The sequence below is a fragment of the Euphorbia lathyris genome, chromosome 2 (assembly GCF_963576675.1).
Source record: "Euphorbia lathyris chromosome 2, ddEupLath1.1, whole genome shotgun sequence".
Taxonomy (NCBI): Eukaryota; Viridiplantae; Streptophyta; class Magnoliopsida; order Malpighiales; family Euphorbiaceae; genus Euphorbia; species Euphorbia lathyris.
The window spans coordinates 66,582,041-66,593,989 of NC_088911.1; the positions used below are offsets into that span (position 1 = coordinate 66,582,041).

Genomic DNA, 11,949 nt, shown 5'->3' on the forward strand with positions numbered 1-11,949 from the left:
CTTAGGGGTTTTCCTTCGTTTTTGACCTGATTTCGTTCCTATTTGTATTTTACCAAATATTTAGGTACCTTGCATGAAAGAAATATATTCGAACGTAAAAGTACTCTAAATAGATATAAACAGCACGAATTCATGTAAATATTAATGGTATTTTAGGTATATTTTGGGCTTAACAAATCTCCACACTTAATCTTTTGCTAGTCCCGAGCAAAATTTCACTGAACTTATCCTTTAACCAATCTCTTTATGAAAATAAAACATATATCTTTGTATTCTTTTTTTTAAATTAGTTAAGCCGAAAAGATTAACTTCGCATGACAAATTTATACGCAAAATATCAGATTAGAACTCAACCGTATAATAGCAACCAAAGCAGATTGCCTCTAATAAATCAACACAAGATCAAGGAGTAAAAGAAAGAGATGAAAATCAGTTGATCGGAAGCAAGCGGTGAACGATGATCCACTATAGTAGGGGGTCGAAATTCACTCTCTCCGAGATAGCTAGGGCTGGCCGAAATTCACAGTTAAGGGGGGGGGGGGGGGTATATATAGCCTCTTCTATCTAAACCCTAGTTAGATAGAATCAGGTTACTGAATAAGAATTTAATTCGGAATAAAATTCTTATTGTTATTATCTATAATTATATTAAATATAAAGATAATAATAACTTATTGATAGGATAATAATAGAAGCAATTTAATCTCATTAAACCTCCTAACTTATTTATCCTATAATAAATTTAATTCATAATCATAATCTAATTATAATTGTTTGAATTAAATCAATTCTTTTGTGTATTTAATACACTAAATTCGCCCCCCTATATTACTGGGCCTTAGTGGACTCAGTTGGGCTTCCGTCAATTAATTAACATTTGTTTCTCTTTTGGGTTCCAAGTCTTATGTGTGACCCATTAGGTTCTTATTGCTTCTAGCCGTATGCAACTATTAAATTAATTTTCTCAAAATTATATTTAATCTTTGTATAGCGGAATGAGTACGCGAACTTTGATTGGCAAATCCGAAACATCCCCCAGAGCTATAAGAAGACAGGTTGATTTTGTCGTTGACCTTTCCGTATTAGTTACAGTATAATTCGATCCTTTGTCAACTACATCCTTGAACTGAATTTTATGACTATGGGCAATGTCAAGTCACATATAGCGAGACGTTCTTTTATTTGCACAGGCTGAGTTAACTCCAATTAGATAGGTTAAGTGAAATCTGCATTTCAAGTCTTAAGCTATCACCTTGCAAGGATTTAGAGTTAAGTCTTCCACAAGCGATCCTTGGACGTATCTCCCATTTATCAGGAGTGACAAATGCTCAATCCAATGTATAACTATCCTGCAATTACTTCCTGTGATACCCAACGTCTGTCGTACACACCCCAGAGTTATCCCTGTTATGGATCGTGTTACAACAGGATCAAAGCATCACATTCCATAATCCAGAATCACTAATTAACATTCCTTTGAGTCTTAGGATTACTTATACCTATTAATACCAATGAGATGAATATGTGACAAGGATAAATCTACCCATCCTGTTATCTCAAGTCGGGTCCCCAATCCTAATGAACTCCTTTCATTGGATCCATGTAACTGTCCAGATATCTGCATATCTGAAGCTTGTGAGATTAGCTCTCTGTCTCGACAGAAAATATTGTTACATGCAAGTTTCAATAGTGTTATGTCAATCCCTATTCAAAACATATCACTTGACTTGGGGTGGTTTTAGGTTTATTAGTTTATTATAATGTTTCGTCTCACTTCATGCTTGTATGAACACTTTAAATAAACTTAGGGATTTCCTTTTATTAGACTTATTTAGTTCTTAAAAGAGGTTGCCTTTATACAGTTATGAAACCATATCTTATTAAAACAAATGACATAAAGAACAATTCATTTACATTAGGTTTATATCCTGGAACAATTGTCTATAGGACACTAAACCCCAACAGAGAGAGGTGAGAGGTCAGAAACCTAACGGTTAGAAGTTCAACCACTCAGAGGACTTAATTCTGATATTAATGCTATTTACGGCGCATGGTTTCTGATGATGATGTCATCTTAGTCATAAACTAGGTACACATGCTAACCTTATGAGATACATTATCTACTCAGTATGAATTCAGAGCATGCAAGTCAGTTTATCCCTCAGAACAGTTTATACTTAGAGTTATTGGAGAGGATTGAACATACCTATTGCCTCTCTCAGCGCGCAGAATTTCTCACGAGCCAGCGACTTCGTGAATATATCAGCTAGCTACTCCTTAGTTGGAACATAGGTCAGCTTGATCTCACCCTTGAGTACATGATCTCTAATGAAGTGATGTCTTATGCTGGCATGCTTCATTCTGTTGTGCTGAATTGGAGTTTTGGATAGGTCCATAGCACTCTTGTTGTCACACTTGACCTCAATAGTTTTTGTCCTTACTCCATAATCATCCAGTTGCTGCTTAATCCAAGGAACTTGAGCAACACAGCTTCCAGCAGCAATATACTCAGCTTCAGTGGTTAACAGGGCTACTGATGACTGCTTCTTGCTGAACCAAGACACAAGACTGTTCCCAAGAAAGTGACACACTCCTGAGGTACTTTTTTGTTCAAGCTTATCTCGTCAATAGTCAGAATCAGTGTATCCAAGGAGTGTGAACTCATAAGTGTTGGGATACCATAGACCTGCATTCACTGAACCTTACAAATATTTAGGATTCTTTTTACAGCTATCTAATGAGATTCCTTAGGGTTAGCACACTAGCATACTGAGAACTGAATATCTGGCCTACTTGTCGTGAGATAAAGTAGAGAGCCAATCATACCTCTGTACAACTTGCTGTCTACTAACTTACCATGTTCATCTGCTGAAAGGACAGTGTCAGTGCCCATATGGGTTGATATTGACTTACAGTTCTCCATGTCATATTTCTTCAAGATTTCCTTAGCATATTTTGTTTGGCTAATGAAGATTCCATTATTTCCTTGCTTGATTTGAAGTCCAAGAAAGAAGTTGAGTTCTCCCATCATGGACATCTCAAACTCAGTTTGCATCTGTTTACTAAACTCTTTGCAAAGTGACTTGTCAGTAGCACCGAATATAAGATCATCAACATATATTTGAGCCAGCAGGGTATCCTTACCCTTTTTCTTTATGAATAAGGTTGTATCGGATTTGCTTCTGACATAATTTCTAGTCAGAAGGAAGCTTGTCAAGCGTTCATACCAAGCACGTGGTGCTTGTTTTAAACCATACAGAGCCTTCTTGAGTTTATAAACATGGTTTGGGAACTTTGGATCCTCAAACCCTGGAGGTTGATTGACATACACCTCCTCATTTATAACTCCACTTAAAAATGCACTTTTAACATCCATTTGAAATAATTTAAAGTTCATAAAACCGGCATAAGCACACAATATCCGAATAGGTTCTAACCTTGCTACTGGGGCAAAAGTCTCACCATAGTCAATACCTTCTTGCTGACTATACCCTTGTGCAACAAGTCTGGCTTTGTTTCAGACAATATTGCCTTGCTCATCTAGCTTGTTTTGGAAAACCCATCTAGTTCCGATTGTCTTCTGACTCTTTGGATGTGGAACTAAGTTCCAAACTTCATTCCTTCTGAATTGGTCAAGTTCTTTTTGCATAGCATTCATCCAGAACTTATCATTCTCAGCTTCTGGAAAATTCTTGGGTTCCAGAACTGAGACGAATGCAACGTTGTTGAGTTACCTCCTTAGTTGATTTCTAGTCATTAGGTGGTTCTCACTAGCATCAAGAATATTACTCTCAGAGTTTCCTCTATGGATTTTGACTTCTCTTGGCAGTGTAATGTCTTCGATGTTGGGTGTTTCAACAATGTCTGCAGTAGTGGATTGGTCAGTAAAGGTAATCTCGGTTTCATTTTTACCTTTGGTAAGTCCGAGTGGAAATGACTCAGGAGTGGTGCTTAGCTCAGCAGGTGTTGGGCTAGGATCATCTTCTGAGATCTGATTGACCTTCTCTACAGGGTTAGTCTCATCAAACTCAATATGGACTGACTCTTCTAGGACCTGAGTTCTTTTGTTGAAAATTCTATATGCTTTGCTATTAGTTGAGTAGCCCAAAAAGATGGCTTCATCAGCCTTGGAATCAAACTTGGCAAGATTGCCTTTAGTGTTAAAATAAAACATTTGCAACCAAAGGCTCGAAAATAACTTATGTTAGGTTTTCATCCTTTCCAAAGTTCGTATGGGGTCTCTCTCAGTATAGGTCTGACTAGAGCCCTATTGAGAATGTAACATGCTGTGTTGACAGCTTCTCCGCAGAAGTACTTTGGAAGCCTATTTTCACGCAGCATTGTCCTGGCCATTTCTACCAGGGTTCTGTTCTTCCTTTCAACAACCCCATTTTGTTGAGGAGTTCTAGGAGCAGAAAAATTATGGTCAATGTCATTGGTTTCACAGAATTCATCAAACAATTGGTTCTTGAATTCTCCACCATTATCACTTCGGATATGAGCGATTTTTAAGTCCTTATCGTTTTCAATTTTCCTACAGTGGGTTGAAAACATCTCAAATGTTTCATCCTTGCTACTGAGCAAGGTGATCCATGTGTAGCGAGAGAAATCATCTACAATGACTAAGGAAAATCTTCTACCGCCCAAACTCAGTGGTTGGACTGACCCGAAGAGATCCAAGTGTAGTAATTCCAAAGGACGCTTGGTTGACACAATATTTTTACTTTGAAAGATTTTCTTGTTTGTTTCCCATACTAACAAGCATTGCACAACTGATCCTTTTCAAACTTGAGTTTTGGCAATCCTTCACCTAGTTGCTTACTTGCTAATTTGGCCAGGAGGTCCATGCTTACATGACCAAGTCTCTTGTGCCATAGCCAGGAATTTTCTTCCTTAGAGACTAAGCATATTTCTTTTGAAAAGTTCTTGTCTAAGTTCAGCATAAAGACATTGTCAATTTGTGGAGTAGTAAGGATTAAGTCATTAGTTTTGCTCTCAATAATTTGAAATCCAGAGGCATCGAATATGACCTTCCTACCGCTGTCACACAGCTGAGCTACGCTCAGTAGGTTATATTCTAGCCCTATGACTAGGGAGACATTTTCAATAGTTGGGTTTCCACCTATGGTTCCTGACCCGACTATTTTACCTTTTTTGTTGTCTCCAAAACTTACACTTCCTCCTCGTTTGTGCACAAGTGTGATGAACTGAGTTTCATCACTAGTCATATGCCTTGAGCATGCATTGTCAATATACCACAGTTTTGACTTCTCGGCACATCTCAGGCCTACCTGCAATGGAACTAGTTGCTTTTAGGTACCCAAATCTTTTTAGGTCCTTTCTTGTTAGACTCAGCAGGCAGTACATTATATTTTACTCGGTGACGACACACTTTAGTTGTGTGGCCTTTCTTCCCACAAAAGTCACAGTGGACATTTTACTGTGGGTACCATCTGCTCTGACTAAAACTTTGATACTGAGCATTCCGATGGTGATTCTTTTTATTCGGAACCTTGAGTTGGTTCTGAATTTATGTGATGTCCTTTTTGAGTTTCTTAGAATCCTCTTGGACTTCCGAGACAAACCTATGCATGATTTTAAGATTTTCATCTTGCCTGGTATTGTCTTGGAGGAGATGTCGGAGGTTACTGAGTTTGACTTCCTCAATCTCATCACACCTTCTACTGAATGCTCTAACTTTCTTGTTACATTTTTTAACAAGGGAGTAGAGATCACTCAGTGCATTGATCATTTCATTTCTAAGGACATGAGGAGATATTACCTCAGCAGCTCGCTCATCATTCTCAGAAGCATACGAGGGTTCAAGCTATTCAGATGCATATGACTCATCAATCTCATCAGCCATGAAACAGAGGTTTGCTGTCTTAGCAGCACCGGCTTCAGAGGAAGATGACTCATTTTTTTCACTCTATGTTGCCACCATAACTTTCTTCACATTCCTTTTCTCTTTCTTCAGAGTGGGGCAGCTTGACTTAAAGTGGCCAGGTTGATGACATTCAAAGCAAGTGATGGGCTTTGAGTTCTCCTTTCTGACCTTGTTATCATTGTTCTCAACTTTAGACTTGTCATACTTTTGATAAGGCTTATTTCCATATTTTTCATTCTTGCGAAACATCCTCTTCATCTTTCGAGTGAACATAGCCATTTCCTCATCATCTGAGGAACTATTGTCAGTGGAGTCAGCTTTCATGACCAATGACTCCTGCTTCTTGTCCTCTGACTTCTCCTTGACCTCAAAGCTCTTCATGGGTCAGAAGAGATCCGATCAGCTCATCGTATTTGTACGTGGTCAGATCCTGAGCTTCCTTAACAGCAGTCTTCTTAGCTTGCCAGCTCTTTGGAAGGCTCCTGATTATCTTCTTAACTTGCTCCTCTTCTGAGAAGCTCTTTCCAAGTCTCTTGAGCTCATTTATGATGTTGGTGAATCTTGCATTCATCTCTGAGATGCCTTCCCCATCATTCATTTCAAACAACTTATAGAGTCTCATGTGCTGGTTCACCTTTGGCTCTTTCACCTTGCTGGTACCTTCATAGGTGACTTCCAGCTTCTTCCAGATTTCATGTGCTGACTCGCATCCTGAAATCTTATTGTACTCTGCAGGATCTAGCGCACAATGAAGCATATTGATAGCCGAGGCGTTATTTTGCAATTTCTTTAGGTCATCCTCAGTCCACTTAGCCTCATCTTTGATAACTTTTACATTATCAATAGTTTCATAAGGAATGAACGGGCCTTCGACTATTGCTAGCCATGCACTCATGTTCATTGCCTGAATGAAATTTTTCATTCTGTTCTTCCAAAAGGTATAGTTAGACCCGAAGAACAGAGGTGGCCTAGTGATGGACAAGCCCTCAGGTAAGATCTGAGTTGTTTCGTTTCTTTGGAGGAAACGAGTGTTATTGACATCCATATTAGGGATCAGCTCAAGATAGTGTTATCTTGTGAGTTGAGCTACTAAGCTCTGATACCACTTGTTGGTCCCTTGTGATATGAGAATAAGTTCCTAGGGGGGGGGGGGGGTTAAAGGAACTATTTAAAATTTTAAGTATTTAGGCTGACTTGTTTCCGTTGTGAGTTATAGTTCTTCACTTTGATTCTTAGCACAATGATATTGGGTATGGTAAGAGGCGGCTTCAGTTGATCAACAACTAAAGTCGTTTCTAACGTTGACTCGGGAAATAGCACTTGGAAGTCTATTCCTGAACTCAGCACCAGATCACACAACTCAGTATAGTCAAGTTAAGCGTTTACTAAGCATAAATAAAAGCAAGCAGATAAAGGAGTTAAGGGATAGAAAATGTTACTCAACAGTTTTATCCTGGTTCGGCCTCCTACTTACATCCAGTCCTCGGAATCTTTCCGAGCTTTAATCCACTACTGAGCTCTTTTGGGTAGAGCACAAACTCCTTACAATAGTCAGCAAGTATTATAGAGTAATGTCCTCTTTAATCCTATACTCAACACACTATCTACCTCTGAGTGCTAAATACCGAGCAACTCAGAGTCTCCGAACAATTTGATAATTGATAAGGTTTTTGTTCTATAACAAAGAACACTTTGGAAGATCTAATCTAATCTAATCATTTACACAAAAATGAGAGTTGGTGTAAGATGTCTTTGCTTTGCTTTTGCAGGGAACTTCAAGAGAGAATTTGCTCAGCATTTCGGCTTGTTGAAGAACTAGTTTGATTGAAGCAAATGACAGGCCTTTTATAGTGACACTTGAAGCCATTGGTCATTTCAAATTTCAAAATAACTGTTGGAGGGAAACGACTCTGTTGTCCCTTTCAACCTCAGTGCTCAATGTCGTGGCCAATGGGAACGTAGTCTTCTCTGTTGTTTGATCAGTGCCTCAGTTGCTTTAGTCAGTAAGCGTCAGATTGTCTCTCCATTTTCGGCAAAGATTCCTAGACAGTGGAGCGACAGCTTCTCTGTTTTGTCTGAACCTTTCCTTATTTGGATAGCTTTTGTCCCCAAGTTTATCAAGTCAACTTCTGCTTTGCCTGCATGTCCGTTGAACTCAGCAGCTTCGTAGTGAAGGAGTTAGCCATCTTTCTAGATCCTTCTTCATGCTGGGCAGAGTGGATCAAAAGCCTTTTGATCCAGTTGACTTTCTTCTTGGCTTTGTTTGGGCCTTTGACTAGGCTTATTGGACTTGGACTTTGTCTTTAATATCTTTTGCACTTGTAATTTTAATTACTCAAAAAATACTCAACAAACACATTAGTGATAATAAATCAAAGCATTTAGATTCAATGTGTTGGAAATTTAACTTAGGGATTTAATTATAATTTTAAATAGATTTGTCAAATCAAAATCAGTGTGGAAATGTGTTTCAACAAAAACGACTATTCATTTTGTCCAAACTCCGACAAATGCTTATTGATAGTAAAGCATACTGCAAAGAGTAGACATGTAGTGTAGAGGACACAAATTTTATTAGGGTTGTACGGCCATCCAGGTATAAGTAACGCGCCTTCCATCCACTCAATCTCGCCTGAACCTGATCCACCACGTGTTGGAACGTGGTCTTATTAACATGTTCCTGAAGAATCTATACCCCTAAATACTTCCCCATGTTGGTCATTTTAGAAATATTCAGTTCCGCACAAATAAGCTTTCTAAGTCTGCCTGGAGTGTTCTTTGAGAACATGACTCGTGATTTCTGAAAGCTAACCCTCATGGTCTTATTAACATGTTCCTGAAGAATCTATACCCCTAAATACTTCCCCATGTTGGTCATTTTAGAAATATTCAGTTCCGCACAAATAAGCTTTCTAAGTCTGCCTGGAGTGTTCTTTGAGAACATGACTCGTGATTTCTGAAAGCTAACCCTCTGCCCTAAAGCTTCACAAAAAGTATCCAAAATGTTTTTAATCACATGTGCTTGTCCAATCGTGGCTTCAGATATGAGTACAATATCATCGGCAAAAAACATATAAGATATAGGTGGGTCGCCCCTTGATACTGAAATCGGCCTCCAATCCTGCGTACTAATCACATTAGAAATCAGATGACTTAATCTTTCAATACAAAGGACAAAAAGATATGGGGATAACGGGTCACCTTGGTGAAGCCCTCGAGACGAGATAAAATCCAAAGTAGCCTCCCTATTCCAAAGCACCGCCATTTTAGGAGAAGTGACACAAAGCATAATCAGTTGTATTCAGTGATAAGGCTGTTACGAAATGTAGTATGCAAACTGAATAACCTACGTTGAACACCATCCAATCGCGCCATAATCCGTCGTTTTCTATATATAATATTCCCAAAAACCGATCGGTTCCCCTCACCAAGTTTTGAGTAACATCTGCCAATCCTTCCTTAATACCTCGAGCCCCATCCCAAGCCGAGTGAACAAATTCAAGGAATTTAGGATGTTCAAACCAAGCACTTTGAAAACAGAACAGTGTGTTAAACTTACGAGCTTGACAAATCTGAAGATCAATTAGTATTGGAGCATGATCAGAGTTGAGGCGGGGCAGGTGGTGCACAACCGCCGATGGAAAAGATGCCTTCATTCTAAGTCACAAAAGGCACGATCTAGATGGCATGCAACCCGTGTCCTTGGCCAACGCCCTCTAAACCATGTGAAAAGAGGCCCAACAAAGCCCATATCCACTAAACTAAGAGTCTAAATCCAATTTTGGAATAAAGTACACCGATTAGCAATTGCTCCGGAACCTCCCATCTTCTCAAAAGCTTCTTTAATGCAATTAAAGTCACAAGCAATCATCGATGGGAGTAAAACTGAACTCCTCAGCCCACATATCTCATTAAAAAACCTTTGTTACTCTACCTTGTGTGGTCTCACATAAGCTACTGGTACCGCAAACTGCACCATGTGATGCCGACCACTAATCAAAGATACATGTGAATGTATAAACTGCCTATTTCGAACCTTAACGTCAATTGTGACCCGATTGGAGTCCCAAAACATCCATATACCCCCACTGAACCCATCACATTCCACAATTTCCATAGAAGTAAAACCTAGGAACCTGCAAAGCATATCCGCTCGAGATCTCGGGTTCCTAGGCTCAAGCAAAGCAATCATAGCTGGTTTAAGAAGTTTGACTAAATGCAAAAGAGACATCTGAAACACCTTATTTCCTGCACCGAAACAATTCCATATAATGTACTGCATAAATAATAAAAATTATGGTGACCCAACTCCTAGTAGGACGCATGAATCAGTTCACAAAGTTGTTCCCTCCAAGCCCCCTGGACCATCAGTTTCCATCACAATATTAGGTGTATCACTAGGTCTACGAAGCAATGAAAAATGATCCTCGGGGGACTTCATCTCGGAAGTAGATGTACCATCACTTAGTTCCGAATTGAACCCAGTCCGCTTAGCTCACCATGTCGAGAACATTCATAAGGATCTTATTATACCCAGAAAATCCATCCATAAAGGAACATAGGGGTGGGCACGGTTCGATTAACCGGTTCATAGGGTAAAAAAATTAACCGAACCGAAACTATTGGATTTTGAACCATCCAAACCGAAACCGGTCCATAGTTATCGGTTAACCATTAATTTCGGTTAGGTTTTTCGGTTAACGGTTTTTAACCAATTCTCACCGATTAACCAAAAATCAACGGTTAACCATAATTTATTACCCAAACCTAATTTTTTAATTAATATTAAAATACACATAATTTCAAATATTCAAACGAAATGAATTCAAATAAAAATTCAGAATTCAAACATAAATAACGAACTAAATCAAGAATCTATAAAGTTCACATTTAGAACGTAAAGAAATGCAAATATTCAAACTGTTAGCGATTTCAAAAATCAAATACTTATTACAACATTAATTCATCACATCTTCTCGATCATCAAAGAGCATGATCATCAATGACACAAGATTCTTCTACAAAACAAACTAAATATAGTTAAACTAAATAGTAGACATTAGCAAACATTAGCATTAACAGACAAACATTAGAAAAAACGCATACATCACAAACATTAGCATTAGCATACAATTTAGTTGCACAAACATTAGCATACAATTTAGTTGCACAAACATTAGCATTAGCAGACAAACATTAGAAAAAACGCATACATAATAAACATTAGCATTAGCATACAATTTAGTTGCACAAACATTAGCATTAGCAGACAAATTAAACCCAGAAATTTAGTGAATTAAACCCAGAAATTTGGTGCCACAAACATTAGCATTACAAATTAAACCCATAAATCTAGTTGCACAAACATGAATAGAAATTAAAACCAGACATTAGCAAAAACCATACATTAGTTGCACAAACATCAATAGAAATTTAACCCAGAAATTTAGTTGCAAAACATAAGTAGAAATTTAACCAGAAATTTACTTACATCGTTGTGTGAGATGGAATAGAACGACGAGACGGAACGATGATGTGCCGAAACGCTCTGCGAGACAGAACGATGATGTTCAAGACGAAACGGCGCTCTGCGAGACGAAATGACATTGTGCGACACAGTGAGGGAATGAGAGCGCTCGGAAGGGATGAACGGTGGAGGAATTGATGGAGGAACCTCGGTGGAGAATGGAGATCGCTAGGTAGGTGGGGTGGTGGTGGCTGGCTGCTTTGTATAATATACTTTTTTTTATCTATATATGTTTGTATAAAGTATTTGTATAGCATAAATAATATTATAATAGTATAGTGTATGTATATAATATTTTTTTAATATATATAATATTAAACGGTTCGGTTAACCGAAAACCTCGGTTTTTGAACACCTCAAACCGAAACCGAAACCGAAACCAGCATATATTTTCAACCCTATAACAAAACCATCGGTTTGGTTAACCTCTTTTTTCGGTTCGGATTACCGGTTTGTTCGGTTTTTGCCCACCCCTAAAGGAACACATTGCTGCTCTAATCGCACTATCAATCAAGACGTCAATGTGAGGTAAAGG

General features: G+C 38.4%; 1 long non-coding RNA gene across 1 annotated transcript; it reads right to left on the reverse strand.

Annotated features, from left to right (window-relative positions):
• Nucleotides 1-10,730: 10,730 nt before the first annotated feature.
• Nucleotides 10,731-11,610, reverse strand: LOC136217170 (uncharacterized). The gene is made up of 2 exons (XR_010683448.1): nucleotides 11,379-11,610; nucleotides 10,731-10,905 (listed from the first exon to the last, which is right to left on the reverse strand). It is a non-coding gene; the product is annotated as an uncharacterized lncRNA (long non-coding RNA).
• Between the last annotated feature and the right edge of the window lie 339 nt (nucleotides 11,611-11,949).